This window comes from Hyla sarda, chromosome 8, assembly GCF_029499605.1.
Source record: "Hyla sarda isolate aHylSar1 chromosome 8, aHylSar1.hap1, whole genome shotgun sequence".
In the NCBI taxonomy this organism is placed as follows: Eukaryota; Metazoa; Chordata; class Amphibia; order Anura; family Hylidae; genus Hyla; species Hyla sarda.
The window spans coordinates 3,956,633-3,975,155 of record NC_079196.1 but is presented as its reverse complement, the minus strand read 5'-3'; positions in this window follow the sequence as shown (position 1 = coordinate 3,975,155).

Here is an 18,523-nt window from a genome sequence, read left to right as displayed (position 1 = left end):
TACTCCGCTGCTCAGCATTTGGAGTCCTATCTCTCAGCCAACCAATTAAAGGGGTACTCAGCGTTTTGGAACAAAATGTTCTGAGCGCTTAGCGCCGGCAGCTCGTGACATCATCCCCCTAATGATGTCTCGCCCCGCCCCCTCAATCCAAGTCTTTGGGAGGGGGCGTGACGCCCCCAACCATAGACTTGCATTGAGGGGGCAGGGCGTGATGTCATGAGGGGTGGGGCTATGACATCACAAGCTCCCTTCGCCGGCTCTAAGAGTTCAGAACATTTTGTTCCAAAACGCTGGGCAGCGGAGTACCCCTTTAATTGGTTGGCTGAGAGATAGGACCTAGTGGTCACTAAGGCAGATATAAGGGGGGTTCAGTTGTAATTTGGAGTAAAGCTGATTATGGGCAGGAAGCTAGTATCCAACTTGGAAAAGCCGATACATTTACTAAAATTAATAGTGATCCCACAAAATTTTAAATAACCTTAGAACATTGCTGAGGAAATTTATAGAGATTCACGTGATCAGTGAGTAACTAGCAGAGAAATGACTCCCCAATGATCCCCATAAACCAAGATGGTATCTACTGCCTAAAAAGCAGCGCCCGCCACCAGGGAGGCCAATTGTGGCAGGAATAGCAACTCTCTAGATCTATTGAATGGTTGGTGTCCCCCCTGTTGAAGTCCATCCCTACATAGACATGGGGGATCTCATGACTGCCCTAGAAGATTTCCAGTGGCAAACTGTACTTAAATTGGCTTTGATAGATGTTGAAAGCCTGTACGGCCACATCCCTCACTAAGCGGGTGTACAGGCTATAAGAACATTCTTGGAAAGTTCTGACAAGTCCTCAGAATTTATTGAGTTCATATATTTATTCTTACTACCAACAGTTTCAGGTTTGGCCAGCAGTGGTACACACAACGCAATGGGACTGTTATGGGCACGCCCATTTCGTGTTCGTACGCGAATATTTTTTTAGTAATTTTTAAAAGACATTTTGTATTTTCTCCTCTTAAAGGGGTACTCCGCTGCTCAGCATTTGGAACAGAATTTTGGCACCGGGAGCTCGTGACATCCTATCCCCGCCCCCCTCATGATGTCAAACCGCCCCCTCAATGCAAGTCTATGGGAGGGGCGTGATGGCCGCCACGCCCCCTCCCATAGACTTGCATTGAGGGGGTGGGCTGTGACATCATGAGGGGGCGGGGCTATGACATCACAAGCTCCCGGCACCAGCTTCAGCGTTTGGAACAGTTTGACCCTTTAACCCCTTCACGGGGAAATTTATAGGGGCTTCTTACATACAGGCCCCTCAAATCTACTTCAGAACCATACTGGCCCTAAAAAGATCTGATTTTTTACATTTTCTCTATAATTTTGAAAAATTTGAAGCCCCTTAACGCCCTAAAAATGTAAAAAAAAAAAAAAAACATTTTGCAAATGTAGCATAAAGTAGACATATTGTAAATGTGAATTAATAACTTATTTATGTCGTGTGACTATCTTTCTTAAAAGTAGAGAATCTGGAACTTGGAAAAATGCTAAATTTTTGATTTTTCCCGGAATTTTGGAGTTTTTCCACACAAAAATTCGGTCTGGGAGGGCTCTGAATCATCGTTCCAAGAATTTGTGACCTACTTGAACGACATCAATGATGTCAACATGAAATTTACATCTGCGTTCGGAAATCAGAGCCTTGAGTTCCTAGATGTTAAGATAGAAGTGGTGGCCGAGGGTCGGCAAACATCAGGGATCAGAAAGCCCATTGCAATAAATGCGATTCTACGTTACGATTCGTCTCACCCAGTCCAGACTTAAAGTAGTTATAATAATCTCCATTCTAAAAAACATCTTTATGATCCAACAGGATATTGATCTGTTTCTGAATTACCCCCAGTAATAACCTATAGGAAGAATAAGAGTATCAGGGATTTTATCCATGGAAAGAAGATGACGTCACAGGATAGAACTAGTTATTGTTTGGCTGATCCCCGACCTATAGGTAATTATCAATGCGGATCAGGGTCTTTTTGTAGCTTTAATGCAACATCAAAAAGGTTCAAATATGGCGTGTAAACTGTATATGTGAAACAATGTATCACCTGCAGGTTCGACTGTGTAGTATATAGCCTAATATGCACTTGTGGCTTATACTACAAAACCAAACGCCCCATTTTTTATAGGATTAGGGAGCACTTCCGCTCTCTGAGGACGGGAATCGGATCGGCGCGCTTTATAGCCCATATGGCCGAGGCTCATGATAGCAATGTTAATGACGTTCGTTTCGCCGCCCTAGAGAGAGTTGTAAATGCTATATCGGGAAAAGATAAACATCAGCTGCTCCTTCTCCCATTGGATTCTCCGGCTGGAGGCAAACGGCCCTCTGGGTCTGAATGACCGTCAAGTAACCTCTATGTTCTTCTAACCTTTCAAATAGGATGAAGCTGTTCCCTGTGTAGGATCGGTTTTAGCTCACGTTCACTGGTATACAAGGTGTTAACTATGTTTCTTTAGTTTTTTATCACTATAGTTACTGGTCACGTGTTATGTCAGCTCACCTGTCCGGCAACGTCACACACACCTGACGAAACGCAATCTGATACGGACCGTCGCCCCGTGTGACTGAGAACCCCCCGCATTACATCTGTCTGCCTTCCCTCTTTTTTATGTACTTGCCGGAATAAGAAATATGAAATAAAGAATTATCCGCATGTCATAAGAAGCTGGGGTGAGTGCTCCGTTATTCATTTCTGTCTGGAGTATAATATAAATAATACCGCCACTCACTGCCCTAATAATCAGATGGGGACAGTTTTTATTTCCCCTTTAAGGCGCCAACAACATGATGACTAATTAGCAGTCATTGTACGTCTGCAGTCAGGGCCGGCTTTACCTATAGGCGGAATAGGCAGCTGCTTAGAGCGCACTCTTGATGGGGGGCGCCGCTCTGCCCACAGCAATATAGTTGGCCAGCATCCGAAGCTACCGCCCATCCAGCAAAACCCCACCAAAACCCCTGATTAATTAGACGAGGAGGAGGTTTGTTACAGTGTGTCACCCCAGTAGTAAGGAGATTACACGATGAGGGGGTTTGTTACAGTGTGTCACCCCAGTAGTAAGGAGATTACATGAGGAGGGGGTTTGTTACAGTGTGTCACCCCAGTAGTAAGGAGATTACATGAGAAGGAGGTTTGTTACAGTGTCACCCCAGTAGTAAGGAAATGACATGAGGAGGAGGTTTGTTACAGTGTGTCACCCCAGTAGTAAGGAGATTACATGAGGAGGAGGTTTGTTACAGTGTGTCACCCCAGTAGTAAGGAGATTACATGAGGAGGAGGTTTGTTACAGTGTCACCCCAGTAGTAAGGAGATTACATGAGGAGGATGTTTGTTACAGTGTGTCACCCCAGTAATAAGGAGATTACATGAGGAGGAGGTTTGTTACAGTGTGTCACCCCAGTAATAAGGAGATTACATGAGGAGGATGTTTGTTACAGTGTGTCACCCCAGTAATAAGGAGATTACATGAGGAGGAGGTTTGTTACAGTGTGTCACCCCAGTAATAAGGAGATTACATGAGGAGGAGGTTTGTTATAGTGTGTCACCCCAGTAGTAAGGAGATTACATGAGGAGGAGGTTTGTTACAGTGTGTCACCCCAGTAGTAAGGTGATTACATGAGGAGGAGGTTTGTTACAGTGTGTCACCCCAGTAGTAAGGAGATTACATGAGGAGGAGGTTTGTTACAGTGTGTCACCCCAGTAGTAAGGAGATTACATGAGGAGTAGGTTTGTTACAGTGTGTCACCCCAGTAGTAAGGAGATTACATGAGAAGGAGGTTTGTTACAGTGCGTCACCCCAGTAGTAAGGAAATGACATGAGGAGGAGGTTTTTTACAGTGTGCCACCACAGTAGTAAGGTGATTATATGAGGAGGAGGTTTGTTACAGTGTGTCACCCCAGTAGTAAGGAGATTACATGAGGAGGAGGTTTGTTACAGTGTGTCACCCCAGTAGTAAGGAGATTACATGAGGAGGAGGTTTGTTACAGTGTCACCCCAGTAGTAAGGAGATTACATGAGGAGGATGTTTGTTACAGTGTGTCACCCCAGTAATAAGGAGATTACATGAGGAGGAGGTTTGTTACAGTGTGTCACCCCAGTAATAAGGAGATTACACGAGGAGGAGGTTTGTTACAGTGTGTCACCCCAGTAGTAAGGAGATTACATGAGGAGGAGGTTTGTTACAGTGTGTCACCCCAGTAGTAAGGTGATTACATGAGGAGGAGGTTTGTTACAGTGTGTCACCCCAGTAGTAAGGAGATTACATGAGGAGGAGGTTTGTTACAGTGTGTCACTGCAGTAGTAAGGAGGTTACATGAGGAGGAGGTTTGTTACAGTGTGTCACCCCATTAGCAAGGAGATTACATGAGGAGGAGGATTGTTACAGTGTGTCACCCCAGTAATAAGGAGATAACATGAGGAGGGGGTTTGTTACAGTGTGTCACTCCAGTAATAAGGATATTACATGAGGATGAGGTTTGTTTCAGTGTGTCACCCCAGTAGTAAGGAGATTACATGAGGAGGAGGTTTGTTACAGTGTGTCACCCCAGTAGTAAGGAAATTACATGAGGAGGAGGTTTGTTACAGTGTGTCACCCCAGTAGCAAGGAGATTACATGAGGAGGAAGATTGTTACAGTGTGTCACCCCAGTAGTAAGGAGATTACATGAGGAGGAGGTTTGTTACAGTGTGTCACCCCAGTAGTAAGGAGATTACATGAGGAGGAGGTTTGTTACAGTGTGTGACCCCAGTAGTAAGGAAATTACATGAGGAGGAGGTTTGTTACAGTGTGTCACCACAGTAGTAAGGTGATTACATGAGGAGGAGGGTTGTTACAGTGTGTCACCCCAGTAGTAAAGTGAGGAGTGTCAAAGGGAGGAGCCAATGGGCAAGGTCAAGGAGCGGCAAAGTGAGCTTTTGCCTAGGGTGTCAAAAATTCTTGCACTAGGCCTGTCTGCAGAAGAAATAGTTCCCAGACGGCGTCCTGGTGGTCTGAAGCGCCATTGTGATGTTCCATTCCCCGTAGGGCAGCGACATTCTCTGGACCATTTAGCGGTCTTGTATAAGAGAACATTTCGCTGCTCCTCACTGACCCGATCTCCTTCTCCTGGCTGTGGACAAGTCTCGGATTTGTTCCTGGGCAGGTTTACCGTATGTTGTGCCAACTTCTGGCTATTTCCAGCCTCAATTCTCCAAGGTCCTGCTGGCATGAACGTGCTGCTCCTCCAGCCTCACACCGGAGCCTTGTCCGTTTGTTGCCAACTCCTTGTAAGACCATAGATTATGCATTATCTCTGGCAGTGGTCTCCAAACTGTGGACCTCCAGATGTTGCAAAACTGCACCTCCTGGCATGCCTGGAGAGCTAACGGCAGAGTTGTAGTTTTGCAACACCAGAAGGTCCACAGTTTGAAGACCACTGCCATAGATAATCCACGTCCCATTTGTCGCCTTCAGGGCAGCCGACATTACCCCATGGCACTTCTCTAATGCTACTTACAGATCTGGCGAGTGCCCGGTGACTTGAGAAGCGATGACAAACGTGATTCTTTTAGATAACAAGCCGAACCATTATTGCTAATCCCTGCTCCGGCATCGTTCCTGGCACCGGCAGCTGAGCTTGGCTTTTGATCATCAATTCTTTTACGTTTTTCTGTGTATTTCTAATTTTTTTTTTTTTGGCCAGCTAAATCCTCTGCAAGATGTTCCCTGTAACTCCTTCCGGGCCCGGTCTGCCACCTGCCCAGATATATTGCGTTTGTTTTAGAATCAGGCACAAAAAGAAAAAGAAAAAAAGTCTATTTTCAGAATCTTTCTAAACAACTCATAGGGGGTCTCTCACGAGCCGGCCAAAAAAAAAGCAAAGAGGCAGCAGATCTGATTACAAGACTTATACGCACATTCGGCCTTATTTATCTTCCTAATGTGAATCGATGCCAAGTCTTTGCTCAGCAGGACGAAGGGGTTTCTATAAATCAGCTGAATACAGATTCTATCTAAAGCACAAATGCCGCTTCAGAGTGGGAAACCCCTCGTCTGTGCTGTGATTTATTCTTCCACCACTGGAGTTAAGATTAAAAACACATAGCTGTTTGTTTTTTTCCAAAATCACCCAATCACCCAATCTCTGAATTCTTTAGCACAGGTGTTCAGAAACTCACAAGGGCCATCGGTTCAAAAGCAAAGTCCCAAAAGAAAAGAAGAAGCATGATCAATGGATAGTTCCTTAAAATCCATATTATTTTTTTTTATTACGATTAGGATGTATACAGAAATAAATTCTTAGGTCCGGAGACTGACGTGTTTCTATCAAGGGATATTCTTAATCATAGACTATGATTAAGATCATTCCTTGATAGAAACGTGTCAGCTATCTGTATACATTTTAATGGCCATAAAATAAAGGATGTGGATTTTTAAGGAAATATCCAAGGATTCTTCTTCTTTTTACTCTTATAATAGCTAAGGCCCTTATATACTTCAATGGAGATGAACTTCAGTTCTAGACACAACTCGTAGACAGATGCGTTGCTGCCATTTTTCATAATCCTAAATATCTATTTTAACTGCTGAACCATTCCAGACCATTAGGAGAACGTCAGAAACGCCATAATTATGAGGGGGGTAGGGATCTGACTAATGACACCTCTAGGGGTGCTGCATCACCTTCACTGTTAGCCAGTCACAGTGCTATACATATGATGGTGGCTGTGTCTGGTATTGCACTTCAGTCCTGTTCACTTAAAGGGGTACTCCACTGACCAGCATTCGGAACATTTAGTTCCGAATGCTGTGTGTGTGCTGCGGGGGTCGGCCACGCCCCCTTGTGATGTCACACCCTTGCCCTTCAACGTACATCTATGTGAGTGAGCGTGGTGGCCGCCATGCCCCCACCCATAGACGTGCATTGAGGGGCGGGGTGTAGCGTCACAAAGGGTGCATGGCTGACCCCCGCAGCGCGTGCATAGATTGTTTGGAACTAAATGTTCCGAATGCTGGCCAGTGGAGTACCCCTTTTAGAATGTGCTATAATCCCAGGCCCAGCCAGACCAAATGCATGTAGCTGTGCCTGGCAAGCAATGAAGGGGATGAGGTCATCACGGGGGGTTCCAGGACAGGGTTCTTTACTTTTCCTCCCTGCACTGTGTATGTTTACTTAAAGGGGTTATCCAGGAATAGAAAAACAGAGCTAATTTCTTTCAAAAACAGCTCCACATCTGTCTCCAGGTTGGGTGTGGTTCTGCAGCTCAGTTCTATTGAAGTGAATGTAGCCAAGTTGTAATACCACATCCAACCTGAAGACAAACGTGGAGATGTTTTTGAAAGAAATTGGCTCTGTTTTTCTATTCCTGGATAAATGGAAATAAGCTCAATAAAAGACATAGATGGTAGAACTGACTGTGGTATTAGTCTAGTTACATTAAGTCTATAATTATGACTTGAATTTCTGCATTTATTACTAATAATATATGTGCACATTCTTTTCTTAGTCACAATTTTAGACAAACATAATGTATCTAACGCCTCTTCACGTCCTGCTGTCATGTCTGCCCTCTTTGCCATTATGCCAGTTTGTAATAAATAAAGAAATCCTGGATATAAGTTACGGATGAGTGATCCGCCCTTTACCTTGCCTCGATCCGTAACTAAACTAATAACACAGAAAATTGTACTATTCATGGCTATTATAGAGCACATTGAGTAAACATCTACAGTGCAGGGAGAAAAAGCAATGGAACCAATTGGAATTTCTTGGATTTCAGCATTAAAGGGTAATTTCCGGCCATAGACATCTTATCCCATCTCCAAAGGATAGGAGATAAGATATCTGATTGTAGGGGGCCAACCGCCGGGACCCCCCCACCATCTCTGTGCAGCATCCAGCATTCTGTTCCAATTTTGGAAACCTCTGAGTTTCTGGGATTGTAGACGTGATGGGACATCACGCCACACACCCTCAATTAATGTCTATGGGAGGGGGCGTGACATCCGTCACACCCCCTCCCATAGACATGAATTGAGGGGGCCATCACGCCCCTTCCCATAGACATGAATTGAGGGGGCCATCACGCCCCCTCCCATAGACATGAATTGAGGGGGCCGTCACATCCCCTCCCTTGGACATGAATTCAGGGAGCCCCCTCCCATAGACATGAATTGAGGGGGCAGTAATGCCCCCTCCCATAGACATGACATGAGGGGGCCGTCACACCCCCTCCCTTGGACATGAATTCAGGGGGCCGTCACGCCCCCTCCCATAGACATGACTTGAGGGGGCCATCACGCCCCCTCCCATAGACATGAATTGAGGGGGCCATCACGCCCCCTCCCATAGACATGAATTGAGGGGGCAGTCACGCCCCCTCCCATAGACATGACATGAGGGGGCAGTCACACCCACTCCCTTGAACATGAATTCAGGGGGCAGTCACGCCCCCTCCCATAGACATGACTTGGGGGGGGCATGGCCTAATATAAAGAGGGGGTATGGTGTGACGTTGCGCCTTCAATCCCGGAAACTCAGAGGTTTTCAAGATTGGAGCAGCAGCCCAGCACAAACTGCCAGGTACTGCACGGAGATCGCGTGGAGTCCCAGCGGCAGCCCTCCCCTCCCCACGATCAGACATCTTATCCCCTATCTTTTGGATAGGGGATAAGATGCCTATGGCTGGAATACTCCTTTAATTACTAACAATATATTAATTGGGTTATTTTACTTTTTCTCCCTGCACTGTGAATGTTTATTCAGTAATAGACATGATACAGTTGCCTGTGTGTTTTTCGTTTGTGTAAATTGTAACATATAATTGTGACCCTATATTATTAGTAATCAATGCCGAAATCCAAGTCATCCCAATGGGTTTGGTTACTTTTTCTTACAGTTGACCATAGTTTGATCTCATAAATCGGGAATTGGGCTTGTAGAATCTGCGAACAGCAAAAATTCATTGCAAAATCTGCATAATATCTGCAGTTTCTATACTTACTATATTGGGTCCTGAGTCAGATAGTTTTTGGTGCATGGAGGAGAAGGTAAAGCCAAATATAACAAGAGCTGCTGGGGTCCGGAGCAGGTGCGCGGTTATTGGAGTTTCTCGCAGGCGGCGCCAACATAGGAGCCAGCGTGGAGGTGAAGCGATGTTCGTGTATGATATTTGCTGCCAGCATCACTTAGACGCTCCTATATACCCCCTATATCATCATGAACCATTGAAGTGCCCCATAAAAGAGGCGCTCCTCACTATACCGGCCCTCGTACACCTCTATGAGACCGCTCGGTCCAAGCCGTTCCGTACACAGGTAATTGCACCAAGTCCCGCGATGCAAATGAGTTTTATTTTTTCCTAAAGACGACTGTCTGTGGTTTTAATTATACGAAACAAAAATAATACGAGCAAGCACAAAGCGCGACTCTCCCCTGAATAATAAAGAACGCATCCAACTGGATGTTGACATTTGCCTGCAGCATTTAATAGGTTTTTTTTTATATCGTTACTAAACAAAACAATGAAACTTAATCCAGACAAAAAAAAGAGCTGCACCTTTTCCTCTGCTCCCAGAGCAGCCGTATTATCGGAGCTGGCAGGAGCGAGAACAACGCAAAAAGAATAACATAAAACAGAAAGCGAGAGATAGAGAGCGCAGTACGACGCGGCCGCACAGAATAATGGCCGACTCCGCCAGCCGGGGCCGGACTGGAGACAAGTGTAGGACTGTCGGCTCCGATAACAAAGAAAATCATCAATTCTCACAATCCTCAATGAGAAATATTAAAGATGCGTCTGTGGTCGGAACGTTACATTTTTTTTGTCTTCTTTTCAGAGCAGATCACTTCCCATAATGGTTCCTGCCCAGATGATTAACCCCAAGTGACCCCTGAAGAATAAGGAAGACCTGAAGGCATGCGTAGTATACTACGGTTTTAAGTCCGGTAACAAAATCACATACGGGGCAAAAATGCGCCAACTGGAGTCACTATCTGACTCCGGTCCGCTCATTGACATTAATGAGATGGGGGCCGGATCCGACTGGGATACGGGAGCAACGGGTTTTCACGTCTACCAGCCAGATCTGGTCCCGTGTGTAACAATCTTGGTGTGAATGCACCCTTACCCATCATGGGCTGCAGCTTTCTGAGGGTTTTATTCTGCCTCCTGCTGCCTACCTACCTGACTGTATTCCCACCTACCTACCAACCTGACTGTCTTCCTGCCGACCTACCTTACTGTCTTCCTACCTAACTACATTCCTGACTACCTACCTACATGGCAACCTAGCTGCCTACATCCCTGGCTATCTAGTTACATACCTGCATGCCATAATACATACCTTCCTAGCTACCTACCTTACTACCTACCAACCTGGCTATCTATCTACCTGCCTAATCTTTCTACCAAACTACCTAGCAGCCTACCTATCTAGCTATCTACCTACCTGGGTTCTTAGCAACATGACTACCTTCCTACCTGGCTATCTACCTACCTTCCTACATGCCTACCTATCTAGCTTCCTACCTGGTTGTCTATCTACCAAAGTGCCTGGCAACCTGGCTACCTGCCTACCTGGCTATCTATCTACCTACCCGGCAATCTACCTAGCTAATTAGCTAACTGGCTACCAACCTAGCTACCTACCTACCTGGCTACCAACCTAGCTATCTAGCTACCTATCTACCAGGCTATCTATCTATTTGTCTACACGTTGTTTTTTCTACGAATAAGCACCACCGACTTAGTACATCATGCAATGGAAGTTCTCCGTCTGTAAGTCTGTATGCCCCATATTGACTATGAAGGTAGACTAGCAGTGCCTGCACTTCTTACTTTACTCTTTTTGGACACTGTCTATTGTTGGGGGGGGGGGGCTGGTGTAAATGCCAAATTTTATCCTGGGGGCCATGGAGCTATAGTTATCCCCTTTTTCAGGTGGTACAGTATGTGACAGGCTTGTATTAATTATTGTCTTCACATGTAGGATGAGGATCTCCAGGTGAGGAGCCAATGATGTCCGGGCGTCACACTCAGCAGAGGGAAGTCACGGCGGTCTGGACCAGATGAAGAAAAAAAAAGACTGAGTGAGTCCCTTATATCATTATGTATTCTCCTGACTGTTTCCCATCAGTGCTGTAATCACTGATATCTATGTGCGGACAGGGTCAGGGATCGTCGGAGGGGTAGGGGGTACAGGGAAATGTTTTGCATCGGGGCCCTGTGGTTTCTAGCTATGCCCTTGCTCTCATGGGTATGGATGGACTATAACAGCAGATGAACAGCGCCATTGTGTCTAAGATGATGTTACGCTAATTGTGAGGCAAAATGAACCAAAGAGACATCCGATGAAATCAGGCATCCACGATGTCCAAAGACATTTTACATGTAGTCTAAGAAGGTTCATGAAAAGTTCCCCTACAATTTCTTGAGATTTCTTCAATATGTATTTTATCCCTTACTGTGTCTAAGGACTAAGGATACTAAGGGTGCTCTGTGTGGACAAGTGCTGAAGTGATATAGTCTGAGGCCTCGTCAAGGATCTAAGGCTGTGGAAAGGACGTCCGCCCCGTGGGAGCCAGGAAGGAGTGAGTGGTGCTGATCTTATACCCAACTGGGTCCAGTAGAGGGGGCTGTGAAATACACCCGCAGGTGATCACATAAGAGGCTATAGCGTAGCCTGGAAAATTTGGTCCTGAGGTACAGAGGGCTGAACAGATTGGTTGGTGAAGAAGTACATTGAAGAGCAGGGCCTCGTATGGTTGGCCATCCACCTGTTGCATGTTGGGAAGGTTCTTGGACTGTTGCCTGCCTCTGAATTTCCCTGATGTTCCTGACTGCCACTTGTCCCAATAACCCTTCCATCCAAGTAACCCACTTGGTACCAGTCAGACCTTCTGAGAAGAGCAACCAGGTCCATCACTGAGTGGTATATGTACAGAATCGCACAATGTCAGGCAGCTGCTTCTACGGCTGCAGGATATTTTCCTGTATCAAAAGAGGCCTGGACTCGAGGGACAGGGACATAATGCCCCCCCCTTTATAAAGCATTGGTACAGTCTATAATCTATAATACTCCTCTTTATAAAGCATTGGTACAGTCTATAGTCTACAATACTCCCCTTTATAAAGCATTGGTACAGTCTATAGTCTATAATACTCCCCTTTATAAAACATTAGGTACAGTCTACAGTCTATAATACTCCCCTTTATAAAGCATTGGTACAGTCTACAGTCTATAATACTCCCCCTTTATAAAGCATTGGTACGGCCTCACCTGGAATATGCTGTTCAGTTTTGGGCACCAGTTCATAAAAGGGACACTGCGGAGTTGTAAAGGGAACGAAGATGTGCGACTAAACTAATATGGGGCCGCAACATCTTAGCTATGAGGAAAGAATTACATTTCTTTAGTCTTGAGAAGAGACGTTTAAGGGGGGATATGATCAACGTATAGAAGTATCTAAATGGCCCATACAAAAAATATGAGAAAAAACTGTTCCAGGTTAAACCTCAAAAGACAAGAGAGCGCTCCCTCCATCTGGAGAAGAAAAGGTTTAGTCTCAAGGGGGCGACAAGACGTCTTTACCATAAGAACTGTGAATTTATGGAACAGTCTACCTCAGGAACTGGGTGGCCCAGTAGCGGCCCCTACATACCTCCCTGCTACTAATAAACCAATTACCAGGAAAAACACCAACTTGGTGGTTCTCATGGAGCGGAACACTGAGGATTATGCAGATGACGTCCTATCATTCCCCATTGGTTTTACATTTTGGGTGGTCATTTTCCAGATCGGAGACCACCCTGTGTGATCAATATACTGTACAATAACAAAGGAGAATAAGAAGGGGTGAAAACTTTTGCACATCACTGTACACTTTCCTGCTTCCTCCTTTTTCTAAGCACAGGTCCCGGAGAATATACTATATTACACAGAATATATTCTTTTGTTTTGCAATTACCATTTCACATCGGTAGTAATCCCGGGCAGACCGCCGCTCCCCTCACTACTGACGCGTTCCCTAATCGGAACAGACAGTCACAATAAGACCAAAATCTTTCTTTACATCACAAGCAAAGCAATGTGCTCTTAATAAATATTGGTTTTAATGCCCAGGATACATTTATAATGCAAAGATTCCATTCCGGGGTCTGACCAATAAACACAGAACTTGACTATGGAGCAATGAGTAATAAAGATGAGTATGAACAGCGCCAAGGACGGGGGAGACGAAGAGGAGAAAGAATCATATAACAACTATATATATAAGGATGGTCTTTAAAGGGGTACTCCACCCCGAGACATCTTATCCTCTATTCAAAGGATAGGGGATAAGATGTCTGATCACGGGGGTCTCGTCACTAGGAACCCCCATGATCTCTGCTGCAGAACCCCAGATATCCGATGCATGGAGCAAACTTGGCTCTTTGCCTGGTGACTAGCGATGCGGTGCCCCCTCGTGATGTCACGGCCACGCCCCCTCGTGATGTCACGGCCATTCCCTTCAATGCAAGTCTATCGGGGGGGGGACCTGGCTGTGATGTCACGAACCTTGAAGTAGATGGGCTACAGCAGCGGAAGACAACTCTGGGGGCCACTCGTGTCAGCTAAGAACAGGAAACTGAGGCCACATTTCACACAGGAACCAAAACTGTACAATGGAAGATGGAAGAACGTTGTCTGGTCTGAGGAGTCTACATTCCAGCTGTGACGTTCAGATGGGTCAGAACTGGGTGTAAACAACAAAAAGCATGGATCTATCCTGCCTTGTATCAGCGAGTCAGGCTGGTGGGGGACGATAAGCTGGTGCCAGGATCCCTTCCTTTCTTCTTCTCTATATACACAAGCACAGCCACAACTCCAGTGCCGCCACTTCCAGCTATAACTTTAATTATTGTTATTGACCACAGTGGACCCATCTTCTGATGATACTTCCTGCAGGATAATACCCACCCTAAGAAAAGAGGATCCTGCCCCCTATATCTCTATAGTACATCCTCAGAAGAGATGATCCTGCTCCTCTATATCTCTATAGTACATCCTCAGAAGAGATGATCCTGCTCCTCTATATCTCTATAGTACACCCTCAGAAGAGAGGATCCTGCTCCCCTATATCTCTATAGTACACCCTCAGAAGAGAGGATCCTGCTCCTCTATATCTCTATAGTACACCCTCAGAAGAGAGGATCCTGCTCCTCTATACCTCTACAGTACACCCTCAGAAGAGAGGATCCTGCTCCTCTATATCTCTATAGTACATCCTCAGAAGAGAGGATCCTGCTGCTCTATATCTCTATAGTACACCCTCAGAAGAGAGGATCTTGCTCCTCTATATCTCTATAGTACATCCTCAGAAGAGAGGATCCTGCTCCTCTATATCTCTATAGTACACCCTCAGAAGAGAAGATCCTGCTCCTCTATATCTCTATAGTACACCCTCAGAAGAGAGGATCCTGCTCCTCTATATCTCTATAGTACATCCTCAGAAGAGAGCATCCTGCTCCTCTATATCTCTATAGTACACCCTCAGAAGAGGGGATCCTACTCCTCTATATCTCTATAGTACACCCTCAGAAGAGAGGATCCTGCTCCTCTATATCTCTATAGTACACCCTCAGAAGAGATGATCCTGCTCCTCTATATCTCTATAGTACACCCTCAGAAGAGAGGATCCTGCTCCTCTATATCTCTATAGTACACCCTCAGAAGAGAAGATCCTGCTCCTCTATATCTCTATAGTACATCCTCAGAAGAGAGGATCCTGCTCCTCTATATCTCTATAGTACACCCTCAGAAGAGAGGATCCTGCTCCTCTATATCTCTATAGTACACCCTCAGAAGAGAGGATCCTGCTGCCTGCCTAATGTGGGGGGAACTATACTGCCTACCTAATGTGGGGGGAACTATACTGCCAACCTAATGTGGGGAACATGCTGCCTACTAATGTGGGGGAACATGCTGCCTACCTAATGTGGGGGGAACTATACTGCCAACCTAATGTGGGGGGAACTATACTGCCTACCTAATGTGGGGGGAACTATACTGCCAACCTAATGTGGGGGAACTATGCTGCCTACTAATGTGGGGGGAACTATGCTGCCTACTAATGTGGGGGAACATGCTGCCTACCTAATGTGGGGGAACTATACTGCCTACCTAATGTGGGGGGGAACTATACTGCCAACCTAATGTGGGGGGGAACTATACTGCCAACCTAATGTGGGGGGGACAATATTGCCAACCTAATGTGGGGGGAACTATACTGCCAACCTAATGTGGGGGGAACTATACTGCCAACCTAATGTGGGGGAACATGCTGCCAACTAATGTGGGGGAACATGCTGCCTACCTAATGTGGGGGAGCTATACTGCCTACCTAATGTGGGGGGAACTATACTGCCAACCTAATGTGGGGGAACATGATGCCTACTAATGTGGGGGTACATGCTGCCTACCTAATGTGGGGGGAACTATACTGCCTACCTAATGTGGGGGGAACTATACTGCCAACCTAATGTGGGGGGAACTATACTGCCAACCTAATGTGGGGGGAACAATACTGCCAACCTAATGTGGGGGGAACTATACTGCCAACCTAATGTGGGGGAAACTATACCTGCCAACCTAATGTGGGGGAAACATGCTGCCTACTAATGTGGGGGAACATGCTGCCTACCTAATGTGGGGGGAACTATACTGACAACCTAATTTGGGGGAACATGCTGCCTACTAATGTGGGGGAACATGCTGCCTACCTAACATAGGGGGAACTACAAGGTACTGTACATTGCGGTAGGAGGGGTAGTCTTATATGGCGAGTATATCCCAAACTCTACATTTTAACTGTAAAGTTGGGGGTCGTCTTATACACCCAGTCGTCTTATACGCCGGCATATAAGGTATGTGGGGGGGAGGGGTCCTACAGATACAAACGGCCCTTTGAGGGTGACCAAACTGCTGATGCGGTCCCCGATTAATTTGAGTTTGACACCCCTGGTCTAGGATGACCCCTGACGAAGAGCCCCCTGTCGAAGACGTGTGGGAAGATGTGGAGATGCCCCCATTCTGCAAACGGTCCGTGAACCAGAATGTTGTGACCACCCTCATGGATGGTGAACCCTGGTCCAAAAAGTTTAAGGAAGACCTATACACCTGGAAGACTCTTCAAGATGAAAGTCAAGTCATGGGGGATCTTTTAGACTACCTTCTGGCGAAAAAGGTACCAACCCATCTACTCCGGGCCCAGTGTGACTACGAGTTGAAACATCTGTGGAGACAAAAGGAAATGACTGTTTGTTCACAAAGGACTGTTGTACCAAAATTCTTTGGATCCAGTCTCTTGTGATCGACTTCATCAGAACCTGGTTCCCTGAAGAGATGTGACCATGGTCCTCAACGCATACCATGGTCAGTCGGGACACTTTGGAGTTCACAAGTCCAAAGCTACTGTCAGGCGAAGATTCTATTGGATTGGAATGCGGAGAGACATTGAGAAATGATGCAGTGAATGTGCTGTCTGTAACGTCACCAAGAACGTGCGCAAGGACGCAAGAGCACCCCTCCATTCCATCCAGAGTGAAAGGCCTAACCAGTTGGTCGCGCTAGACCATGTTAAGTTGTCTCCTACCTATTCCGGGTACACTTATGCTCTCACCATGGTGGATCACTACTCTAAATGGGTTGTCGTTGTACCCGTTAAAGACCTCACAGCCAAGACAGCGGCCCAGATGTTCTACTCTAATTGGGTACAAACCATTAGGTGTCCGGAGTCTGTCCTAACGGCCCAGCTCTTCCAAGAACTGTGTCAATTCCATGCCTGCAGGAAACACCGGACTAATGCTTATCATCCCCAGTGGAAGGGGCTCTGTGAGCGCATCAACCAAGTCTTTATCCACATGTTGCATGCAGCCTCTGTGTCAAGACAGGAAGAGTGGCCCCGACTGCTGCCCGAACTATAGGAGATCTATAATAGCACAGTCCACTGTTCTACGGGGTACACCGCTATCTACTTGATGATGGGGTGCCATGGACAGCTGCCTAAAGACCGAACATTTGGGCTCCAAGCCCCGTTCAACAACTCTCCATAAGCCTCCCTTGAGTGGGTCTCTGACCACCAGAGAAGAATCCAAGAGGCCAAAGAAATTGGTTTCAAAGGTTCCAACATCTTCAGAGGTTCCAAAAGCTCCAGAAGACGCAAGAGTTCCAGATTCCCCCAAAGTGGTGTTTCGTAGGTCCCAATGGTCGACACAAGGACAAATTCCCGCAAAGTACAAAAATTTGCAGTTATGCACAACACATAGTTAGTCCATGTACAATCAAAATAGTCCACATACAACTGTTACGTTATGCGCTCCGGCCGCACATGCTGGCTGTGAGCACATGGTCCCGATACCTGCTGCTGCCGGCAGGGCTGGGACTCGCATCATGGGACGCGCCCGCATGCGAGCCCCAGGCCGTCACTCACCTGGTGTTTCTCCTGCCCCAGCCTCTGCCTCTCTGCTCTGGCGCATGTGTCCCCATCCCCTAGAGTGTGCGCGTGCTGGAGCTTTAAGATTTAAAGGGTGTAATTCACCTATGGCTCATTGATAAATTCCTCCACTCTCCTCACTTCCCTGCCGGATCTTTGTTGCCTTGTGCCTGAGAGAAAGCTTTCCTGAGAGTTGCCTTACCGTGTATCTGATCCTTTGCTCTGTGACTTGACCTTGCTTCTCTGCCACCTGCCTGCTGACCTCCTGCTACGTTCTGACTACACTACTTTGACGCCTGCCTTGACCTTCTGCTATCCTGTCTTATCCCTCCTGTGCCTCGCATTTCCTCAGCCACCTGTGTGGCCGAGCTGTGCCAGGGGTAGCGACCTGGGTGCCGCCTGCCGCAGCAAGTCCATCCCACTTTGTGGCGGGCTCGGGTGAAAACCAGCGGCACCTTAGACTCCGCTCCCTGGTACGGTCCGAGTCATCTGCCACACAGGTCCAGCGGATCCACATTTACCGGAGTTCCTGTCTTCTGAAACGTGAGTGTTAAAATAACTAAGTTAGAACTGTAACATCCTGTGTAGTCCCAGTCCACCAGTTTTAAATGTATGCCTATGTATATCTAATGTTTTCTCTCCTGTCCACATGTACAGGGTACTCTATTGGCCAGAGGGTTCCCCTGAAAGATAGGTAAACAAGTTTAGAGACAGAGTACAGTATGTACAGGTAACAGTTCAACGAATAAGAGAACAAAGGCACTCACCCGGCTTGGTGAATAAACTTCTTCTTTAATGCAGACTGTGCATATTTACAGCAGGATAGCGGTGGCAGCCGCAGCGAGCGCTGGATGCCAGTGTGCAAGATAGCTGGTGACAGCTGTTTCCTTCCCACAGGAACTTCAACAGACCATTTCCCTTGACCTTTGCACTCCTCTCTTAAGTACACTCCCCTTCTAGTGACGTGGAACACACAGGTGAGTGGAAATTAGTATACAAGTAGAAAACTGTGCA